Consider the following 10,978-nt stretch of genomic DNA (forward strand, 5'->3'; position numbering starts at 1 on the left):
CCCCAAAAAATAGTTCATCAGAATTGGGGGTGCCTACCCAGATTCCCACTTGAGCAGAGGAGAGGTGGCGTTAAATCTACTTTAGTGGGTATTCTTCCTTTTTTTTCTTCTTCTTCTAGATCAAGTGTTTCCTATTGTCCTGCTTGCTTACACAATAAAGCCCCTTGTTCAGAGAGGCTTTCTGTCTTTAATGTACGCATCCAAGCATCCTCTAGTTGGTAGTAGGGAGGTGGCACAAGTGTGGAATTATTCTGGTCCCCAGAGGCTGAAGCTGCCACATCCCCCATCCCTGAGCCCCTGTGGAACACGTGTTAACACCTGCAGACAGGGCACCATATCTCAATGCCAAGAGCTCACAAGTGCTCATCAAACACTGGCATCTCTCAATCAGAGAGAGGGGAGCTGAAGTGGCAGGACTGCTCCCAAATCCCTTGTAATGACATTCTTGTCTCTCCCACGTGACAGGCTCGTCAGGAAAGGGACTCAGTGGGAGGGAACAGGGCAGCACTGCAGAGCAAAATGGGTCAGTCTTTTTTCTTCTTCTTTTTACAGCTGCACCCGAGGCACATGGAGGTTCCCAGGCCAGGGGTCAAATTGGAGCTATAGCTGCCGGCCTACCCCACAGGCTCAGCAACGCAGGACCCAAGCCTCTTCTGTAACCCACACCACAGCTCATGGCAATGCTGGATCCTTAACCCACTGAGCGAGGCCAGGGATGGAACCCAAATCCTCACAGACACTGTGTCGGGTTCTTAACCCGCTGAGCCACAACGGGAGCTCCAGTTCAGTCTTCTGATGTTACAACGGCTCAGACAAGAGGATTGCTCCTTGGTGGCACGGCCTGGCCTACTCCCGGGACGCCAGCCGCACGCATGGACTCGCTCAGGATCCAATAAGCCAGTTCTTGTGTCTTCTCTACACCTCACCCCACCCCTCCAGGCTCTAGGCGCCCACAAGGATTACATTCGAACTTAGAACCCTTAGCGCCTCGCTTCTCTGAATTGACTGAATCTCCCCACCATCGACTCTCAAAACGGGGCAGGGGTGGGGAGACCCCTCTATGTCCCACACTCTACCCCCAAACCTGACCCATCATTTTGCAACTCCAAAAAACACAGCAACTGGTCTAAGCAACCCCCAAAAGATGCTACGTCACTATCACGGCTCAGTTAATAACGGTGATAAACACTCATTACGGGCCACAGGACCAAGGTGAACCCAGACAACCCCAGACACATCTCTGGCCTGCCTGAAGTTATAGAGAAATCATACCCCCTCTCCCAATCCTTTTTTTTTTTTTTTTTCAATGGCACACCCACCACATATGGAAGTTCCTGGACCAGGGATGAAACCACAGCTCTGCAATCAGATTCTTAAGCCACCGTGCCACCTCCCTCTCCATTCTACAACTCTCCGCCCATTCTTTTGAATTACTCTACAGTAACCGTGTGCGTTTCTGCTGATTCCAAAGTAATAGCTCTCAGAGTTGCTGGAGTGTTGCATCAGAAATGAATCTGACTAGGAACCATGAGGTTGCGGGTTCGATCCCTGGCCTCGCTCAGTGGGTTAAGGATCCGGTGTTGCTGTGAGCTGTGGTGTAGGTCGAAGATGAGGCTTGGATCTGGCATTGCTGTGGCTGTGGTGTAGACTGGACAGCTGCAGCTCTGATTCCACCCCTAGCCTGGGGACCTCCATATGCCACAAGTGCAGTCCGAAAAAGCAAAAAACAAAAAAACAAAAAAAACCCAAAGTAATTGCTCTCTCAATCCTCTCCCTACTTAACTCCCTGCCCCCCCCCACCAAATGCAGAGATGACACCCCATCACAGCTACTGAGACACTGTGGACTCTGCAGACCTAAGGAAAATGGGTCTATATCCAGGCATCATCACACACACAGAAGACAGCGTATCATTCAGAAGCCACTCATTAAAAGATTAATCAGCTTCGGTTTATTCTGCTCCCCCCTGGGGGGAAGTGTCTGGACTACAAAGGTCTAATCAACAACCCCCATGCGGAGACAGTTTCAGGAAGGTTCCTTCTCCTCCCTGCAGGCCCTCCAGCCTCTAGTCAGCCCTCCAGCCCAGACAGCACTACAAAGATCACCTGCATTCGCCACTGCTCTGCAACAACAAGCATTTAGTAGACTGTGGCAAGTTCCCCAAAAAGCTCCCAGAGACTGAATTTCATGGGTTGTTCTCTACCTGCACGAAGAAGGCGAGCCCCAAACCCCTTCCATGTGCCTTTTTCAAAAGCACAAGATCCAACAGGGATCAAACCTGAACTATAGCAGCAAACTGAGCCACAGCAGTGACAATGCCAGGTCCTTAACCCGCTGTGCCACCAGGGAACTCCTAATAGCCTTAACTTAGTATTACCTTCAACATTCTAGGTGTCCTAGAGCACTCACAAGAAAGGAAAAAAACCTCTTTCAGTCCCATTATGAGGAGAGAGTTAACAAAGAACAGATAAAACAGCCACCAGAAAAATGCAGTAAGGGAAAACAGAAATGCCAGGTCTGAAAAAAAACGTGGGTGGGACAAAATACGGGATACTGGCAACTGATCTGAAACATCTTAACAGGATCTCCAGAGGAAACCACTGCCCATTTACCTTCTGGGTCTCATAGATTTTTAGCATCAGAACCTGTGAGGTAAGAATCCATACATCTTTATTTTTCAACATGCTCACCTTCTGCTTCCCAAGTTTGAACAACACTGATCTACAGGTTACAGAGAAAAACTATACCTGGGAACAGGTAGGTACCTAGGAATAGCTCAAACAAGTTTGCTTCCTGAGACAAGGAAGATGATGCTGGGCACAGATGGGTCCTCGATAAACACTAGTTCAAACTAGGCTGGATCTCAGGACCCGTCTGTTTCCTTTGGGTCCCTTCTTTGGACAAAAGCACACATTGACGGATCCTGGGAGCTCTTTATGGTGAAACAGCTGCATCATTCAAATGTGCTCCTGCTGGAGAGCAGCTGTGGGAAACGAAACAAACTGGCCAAAGTGGGAGCCCACACGCAAGCACGCGCTCAGGGCGCATGTGCGGCCGTGACAGGCTACTGCAGGCACACGTGAATGATGGCAAAGCACTTGAACTTCCTTCCGTATTTTTGTTTTCACAGTAGGGACCCAGGTTCAGCTATGGCTTTCATGTGGTGACACTGAGCATCGAGGCATGAAAGGGGTCTTTCTGAAGCAAAGAAGTGATTATACTTCACCAAAGAAATGAGATTACAGTGTCTGCAGAGGAAAACGCTCTGCAACTTGCAGATGCATGCGTTTTGCAACCTAGTCTGTCTTAGCGGGAGCTCTTCAGCAACTGGACTGCAAGGCGCTTCTCCTCCTCAGCATCGAGCTCAGTAACACAGGCTCCTGGAGCCAGCAAAGAGCTGCTGCTGTGGTTGGATAATGATGCCAACACTGGCATCACATCCAGGTGACTGTCCCGGGTGTTTTGATCACAGAATACACCCCCCAGAGACCTGGTGAGAGCAGAAATAAAGCTACCCAGCTCACAGCCCCAAGTATCAAGCTTTTTTTTTTTTTCTTCCCTCGAGCTTTCTTTATCTTTAGCGAGAGAATGAACAGCTGAAGGTTCATGAATACCGTTTCCTGGGCAGCCCAGCAGAACAGGCAAGTTGGTACCCAAGAACTGGCCAAGGGAGTTCCTCTTGTGCCTCAGCGGGTGAAGAACCCAACTAGTATCCATGAGGCTGTGGGTTTGATCCCTGGCCTCGCTCAGTGGGTTAAGGATCTGGTGCTGCCATGAGCTGTGGCGTAGGTCACAGATGTGATTCGGATCCAGCGTGGCTGTGGCTGTGGCTGTGGTGGAGGCTGGCAGCTGCAGCTCCGATTAGACCCCTAGCCTGGAAACTTCCACATGCCACAGGTATGGCCCTAAGAAAAAGAAAAAAGAAAAAAGAACTGGCCAAGGAAATGAAGGAAGCAGTAACCTCAAGCTGGAATGGCTACAATTTACACAGACACCACCAGTTAGGGAACACCTGGGCCGTGGGCATGATTTCATCAGAAGAAAGGTCCCCGTCTCCGCTTTCGGTTTAGGTCACAGCCACCCCCTTCGGGGAAGATACTTCACAGTCCTGCCCCACCCCGGCCCCTTACTGAAGCACCTCCCAGAAAGCGAGACCCTGTTCCCTCCAGAGGGTAAAGGCATCTGTGGGAGGAGACCTGCAACCCCGGAAGGCCAACGACCTTGAGTTAGCAGAGCCGTGACCTTGAGGACACTGCCCGCCTCAGGACCTTCCTGGAAGTTTCCACAGCTGGAACGGAGCTGGGACATCGTTGCTGGGTTCAGCTCTCAAGGGGGAATGAGAGAGGTCCCCGCCACCACACAGGGCATCGCAGAGTCAAAGAGCTGTCACCACAGAACCCAAGTGTGATCTGCAGAAGCGGTTGTGTGCTTGTTTTTCTCCAAGGCGACCCTGTTCCCCCACCTGCTTGAACCCGAGTGAAGAGAAGTGCTAAGCTTCCCCACACAGCTGTGAACTCCGATCAGGCACCTGCGTGAACTACAGAGGGCTCAACAAACGCTGAATGAATTCAACCCCAAACTCCACGCAGAACTTAATAGCCTAATCTTTTCTAAAATATTCATGGTTACCTCTTTTTATTGTTTTTGGCCCCACCAACAAGATGTGGATGTTCCCAGGCCAGGGATTGAACCCAGGCCACAGCAGCAACCTGAGCCACAGCAATGACAATGCCAGATCCTTAACCCACTGTGCCACCAGGGAACTCCTCATCTCAATTCAGTAATTACCTTCAACATCCTAGGTTTTTCTTTTGGGTGGGTCTTTTGTTTGTTTGTTTTTTGGGCTTTTTTTTTTTTTGTCTTTTTTTTGTCTTTTTAGGACCACATCTTTGGCATATGGAGGTTCCCAGGCTAGGGGTTGAATCGGAGCTACAGTTACCAGCCTACACCACAGCCACAACGATGCGGGATCCAAGCCCCATCTGTGACCTACACCACAGCACACAGCAACACCCTATTCTTAATCCACTGAGCAAGGCCAGGGATCAAACCTGCATCTTCTTGGATACTATTTGGGTTCGTTACCGCTGACCATGAAGGGAACTCCCATCCTAGGTTTCCTAGAGCACTCACAGGAAAGGAAAAACTCTGCTTTCAGTCCCTTTACCGATGAGAATTAATACAGATAAAACAGCCAACTTGAAAACACAGAAAAGGAAAACAGAAAGGCCAGGTCAAAAAAAAAAAAAAAAAATGTGGGCGGGACAGGTGGCCCTGAAGGCACAGAAGATGGGATGCCGGTGACTGATCTGAAACATCTTAAACAGGGTCTCCAGAGGAAAACCTTCCCTCCTTTAAATCCTGGGGCTCCCAGGATTTCAGCATCAGAACCGTCGAGGGTAAGAATCCACACATCTTCATTTTTCAACACGATCACCAACTGCTTCCTAAATTTGAACAACACTGATCTACAGGTTACAGAGAGAAACTATACCTGGGAACAGGTAGGTACCTAGGAATAGCTCAAACCAGGAGCCCTGAGGATAAATTCAACCCTCCCCCAAACCTCCCTACACTCGCCTCCCTCCCTGTTCCCCCTCCCTGGGTCTTACTGGGTCAACTCCCTTTTCAGGCTGCTGGATCCTTCTTCTCCATCCCTTCAAGGAGTGCCTTATGCCCACCAAGGGTGGAGCCCTCCAGACTACATTTCCCAGAATCCCCCGGGGCTGGTTTTCCTCCAGCAGGTGCAGGGGAGACAGAAGTGAGGCAGAGGCTGCTACACACAGTCCTGGAGGTATCAGATGTATGCAGGGCCGGCTATATAATGTACAGAGTCCAGTGCAAAATAAAAATGCAGGGCCCCTTGTTCAAAACAGAGCGGGGGACAGTTCCCCTTTGCTACCACAGTCTCTTTCTCAACCTGTCACGGTGTTATTTAATTTGCTATTTCATGTCACGCTTCCTTGGGCACAAAGGAGCAAAGCCAGCGCCCCCTCTACCCCCTCCGTAGTCCTGACCCTCTGCACACCCATCCAAGAGGCTGGGACCAGCGCCAGGGCAGCAGTGGTCTCTGGGAGAGGGGCAGGGCACTGAGAATCCACCCTGGAGAGGTGGTCAGGGGCGGGGGGGCCGGGGGGCGGGAGGTGCTCAGAACCTCATAGAGGCCAAGGCACCAAACCCCTACAGCAAGTTCAACAACCTGACTTATGAAACACAAATGCCAAGATAAAATGATGAAGGATTTTAAGACCATCTGGCTTTATGGCCCACCAAGGTGCCAGAGGTCCCAGGGCCCTGGTTCATGAGTTTAGAGTCGGGGGTGGGGGGCGGATTCCATAGCCGGCAGCATCTCAGGGACCCCCCAGATTCTGATCATCCTCCACGTCCTGATCCCTGTGCACCTGCTGAACACGGCACAGGGGCGTCTTCTAGGCACTGTTTTGGGACTCATTCCTGGCAGCGCTTCCAATAACGGAGTTAGCACTCAAATCCCTCTTAACGGGCTGTATCTCTCCAAATGCCTATGTTGAAGCCCTAACTCCTAAGGTGATAGTATGTGGAAGCAGAGCTTTAGGGAGCTGATGAAGTTTAGGTGCGCTTAGAAGATGGGGCTCCTATGATGGGACAAGAGCCCTTCTAAGAAGAGGAAGAGGGACCGGAGCGCTCTGTCCACCAGCGAGAACACAGGGAGAAGGCGGCCGTCTGCAAAACAGGGAAGAGGAGCCTTCCGCAGAGCTCACATCTGCAATAGCACCTGGATCCTGGGCTTCTCAGGCTCCAGAACCATGAGAAACAAATGTCTGCTGTTTAATATGAAGTTCACAGTATTTTATTACAGCAGCCACAGTTGACAGATACCCTGGACCACCGACTTGGCTTCAACAGGTGTTTCTCCTTTTTGCAACTGAATCCTGACCCGCAAGCTCTACTCTCCTCACCAGCCCTGGTCCCCGGGCCCCTGGGCAATGATACGACGTGGCCCCCCGTCTCCGTGAACCGCGTCCTGGGACCTCTTCACTACCAGGAGGCTGAGGCAGAAGAGAACCGCAGGTCCAGTCTCCCGGAGATAGGTTTTTACCAGGAAAGCAAGTGTCTGTGAAAAAAAAAAAAAAAAAACTATGCCTGTCCCCAGTCGACACACTGCCTGTAACCTAAACTAGTCTTGCACCTCCCGATCACAAGAACACATCTGACACGCTGAGAAACATCTGGGTTCACTGGAAACCTCCTGCAGGAAATGAGAGGGACAGAACACACGAAGTCCGTCGGCACTGGCTCAGGGGCAGGGTGGTTCCACATTCCCCCCAACTCTTGCCTCTGTGGTCTCTGAAGAGTGCGGACAGCCTCGACTACAAGGCATTCACAAGGCAAGAAAAACACAACTGGGTTCAGCACGTCCCAAAATGTCACTTGGAAACTAGACGCCTATAAAAAATCAGGCTCACGCCTATAGACTTAAGTGCGGTTGAGCAAAACAAACTTGGGCATAAAATAAATGACTACATCTTGAACTGCTTGGGGTAGGGTTGCTAGGTGGTGGCTGTTTTTTTTTTTTTTTTTCCTTCCCCCAAATCACATTAATGACAATTGGACATGGGCAAGCACTCCTCCCTGTAATATGAATGCCTCACTGCTCATAAGGACACACACAGGACTTCGCGCCCACGTTTTAATGAGAGAAGAAGGGACTGCAGATTCCCGCCTGGCACAGCAACTGCCAGGCCAAAGATGATTACCAATCGAGTCGCCCAAGCTCAGGATGACAGGTAAGTCCAGAAGGATCTAGATTTGGGAGGGGAGGAGAGGATAAAGGCCAAAGGCCACTGATGATTTCATTATAAAGAAATATTCAGGGAGTTCCCATTGTGGCTCAGTGGTTAACGAATCCGACTAGGAACCATGAGGTTGCAGGTTGCATCCCTGGCCTTGCTCAGTGGGTTCAGGATCCGGCGTTGCTGTGAGCTGTGGTGTAGGTTACAGACGTGATTCAGCTCTGGCATTGCTGTGGCTGTGGCACAGGCCAACGGCTACAGCTCCAATTGGATCCCTAGCCTGGGAACCTCCATATGCTGCAGGTGTGGCCCTAGAAAAGACAAAAAAACAAACAAACAAACAAACAAAACCCAACAACCAAAAAAGAAATATTCAGAGCTGGAAGATAAACGTTTTGGCAAACAGACTGAGGACATGATAGGAGGCAGAAGGCAGACCTCAAAGATGATGGCATTTCCGCCTCATTCATTCATCAGTAAACGTTTACTAACGCCATAGGCCCAGCCCTATGCTCGTTGAATAGATGCAGAAATGGACACTGATTAGGCCTTGGAGTTAACAAGCTTCAGTTCAGAGGGAGAGATAATTAACAATCACGGCTCACACTGTGCAGAAAAACTACAGGGTAATCTGAAATAGGGGTTGGGAACCTGCAGCCACAGGCCCGCCACTTGTTTTTATAAATAAAGTTTTATTGGAATGCCGCCCCCCCCCCCCCCCAATGTACACACTGCCTATGGCTGCCTTGGCATGACAACAGCCGACTTGAGCAGTCACCCGCATGGCTGCAAAGTCTCAAACATTTACTACTGGATCTTGAAGGAAACATTTACTGAGCCCTGGTCTTGGAGAATAAAATGGGAGCCCTAATTTAGACTTGCGTTGCGGAAGGCTTCCTGGAGGAAGTGACATCGAAGGGGCATCTGGAAGATGAGGGACGAGGCAGGCAGAGAGCACGGCAGGGTCTTAAGCAGAGGCGGGTGGAGGGGTGAAGGCAGAGAGGGAAGGGAGTCTGGCAAGTTCAAGGACTATACGGGGTGGGCACACAAGACGGAGAAATGACAGCAGCTCCATGGGTCCACTTACTGGGCAGCATCACCAGGAGCAGCAGCCCACAGCCGGCAGACTCTTAGTCGGTACCATGGGCCAGGCTGTTTTAAGCACTTTGTACACCTTAACCCTTTACTCCTGAAAGGGGCCTATGGATGCCCCATAATTCAAAATGAGAAGGTTGCAACTGTATTTGATAACTGTTCCCTTAACGTTGAGACAATGTCAATTGCTCATGGCAGATAACCAGTGGGTGGCTGTGGGCTGGAAGACACCTGGAAAGACTAAATCCCTGTCCCCGACCCCCTCGAGAGCCACCCTGGCAAGGTCACCGTGCAGAAGGAACTGACCTTCCAGATCATCTTGAAAATGAGATACTTCCATCCTTTGAATTACAGTAAATTATTGATATTCGAAAGAAGGGAAGCCCTGGCTGGTAAATTCCCAACCTTATCTGTGACTGCAGACCCTTAACTCAACTCTACAATGAGACATCCTGGACAACAGGAAAAAATCCTCAATTTCAAAATGAAAGAAAAGGATGGATCCCAGAAAAGAATGGATGATGTTGGACCTCCTCCTCCTAGTGAAACTCTAGACAGATTATGAAGCGGGAAATTTTAAAAACATTCAGGAAAACACTGAGGTGAGGACACAGAGCCATGCCAACCTCCTGCCCTGTCTGGACAGGGTCACCAGGTGGACGGGTCAGAGGGTATGTTGATTTCAGCCAAGCAACTGACCAAGACTTGTCCATGTATCTTCTGAAAAAAGAGAGACAAATAGGGAGTTCCCGTCATGGCTCAGCGGTAGTGAACCCAGCTAGTATCCATGAGGATGCGGGTTTGATCCCTGGCCTTGCTCAGTGGGTTAAGAATCCGGCACTGCCATGAGCTGTGGCGTAGGTCACAAACAAGGCTCAGATCTGGTGTTGCTGTGGCTGTGGTGTAGGCTGGCAGCTGCAGCTCCAACTGGATCCCTAGCCTGGTAACTTGGGTATACCACAGGTGCGGCCCTAAAAAGCAAAAAAAAAAAAAAAAAAAAAAAAAAAAGAAAGAAAGAAAGAAAGAGAGAGACAGACAGACAAATAGGCTTTTAAAAGCCCTATTATGCAGATGGATAGCTGGATGCACAGTTATAACCAGAGAGAACACAGAAGTTGGCAAGACTGGTCCTTCTCTGGGGGTCTTGCTCCAGGAGGGTGAAGCCCATGCAAATGGGAACATGTGATGCTTTTTATTCAGAACCTCCTAGAATAAGGGAGTTAATTACCCACCAGCACTTGCAACAGGTAGAGACTCAAAGCAGGCAAAAAAAACAAAAACAAAAATAAAAACAAAAAAAAAACGGAGAGTCTGTAGTGGAAAAAAAGGGGAGGCTTCAGGAATGCCCTGATCAAGGTGCAGACACTATAGGCGGGCTAACTAGAAGGGAAGCATCCTCTGTGGCTGGTTTGGGGAACATACTGGGTTCTCTCTGGCTGGTCCCGAGTTGGAAACAAAGACAAAAATTAGGGAAGTGTCAGTGATTGGTTAAGTCCTGGCCATTGAGGGTCAACTGCCACTGGAGTTTACTGTTTGGCTCCCTGGACTGGGTGTTTCAGATCAGAGGTCAAAGTTGTCACATTTTATGTGGCCTGGCCACTTGCTGTTTACATTTTCCTTATCCCCCAGCCACTTCTGCACTGTGTCCAACATGGGGAGAACAGACAAACTTGTTCAGGTCGGTTTCCTTGAAAGTGGCGTGAAGAAATTTTAGAGAGCAGACAGAAAACAAAGCAACTGATTAGCCCCCAAGTCAGAGGAGATAAAATTCAAAATCAATTAAATGTCTTCCCCCAAATCAGGGGCATCAAAAATGAGGAGATTTCGAAGTACGATCACAGGTAGCTAAAATTACTATCGGCAATGTCAGTTTATTGGTGACTTATCAATGCACGAGTCTGATGAATGGCCGATTATCCACTGCTAGCTCTGCAAGCCTGGGCAAGTCCATTGATCTCTCTCAGCTGTAACTGCTCATGTGTAAAACAAGTAGGTGGAATTAAAATCTCTCAGGTCCTTTATGGCTGTAAAACGTTATGCTTCTATGATTCTGGTCACTCGAGAGTTCTTTTATCCTGCACGTGGCAGCTTTATGTCTGCCCAGCTAGATG

At 49.6% G+C, this 10,978-nt stretch overlaps 1 protein-coding gene across 10 annotated transcripts in view; it reads right to left on the reverse strand.

Moving 5' to 3' along the window:
- Positions 1-10,978, reverse strand: part of CAMK1D (calcium/calmodulin dependent protein kinase ID) — a 433,657-nt gene that overhangs the window by 214,708 nt on the left and 207,971 nt on the right.

This window comes from Sus scrofa, chromosome 10 (assembly GCF_054392235.1).
Source record: "Sus scrofa isolate SSC_HxYL_T2T_F1_AM1 chromosome 10, Sscrofa_HxYL_maternal_Yorkshire_Landrace_v2.0, whole genome shotgun sequence".
Classification (NCBI taxonomy): Eukaryota; Metazoa; Chordata; class Mammalia; order Artiodactyla; family Suidae; genus Sus; species Sus scrofa.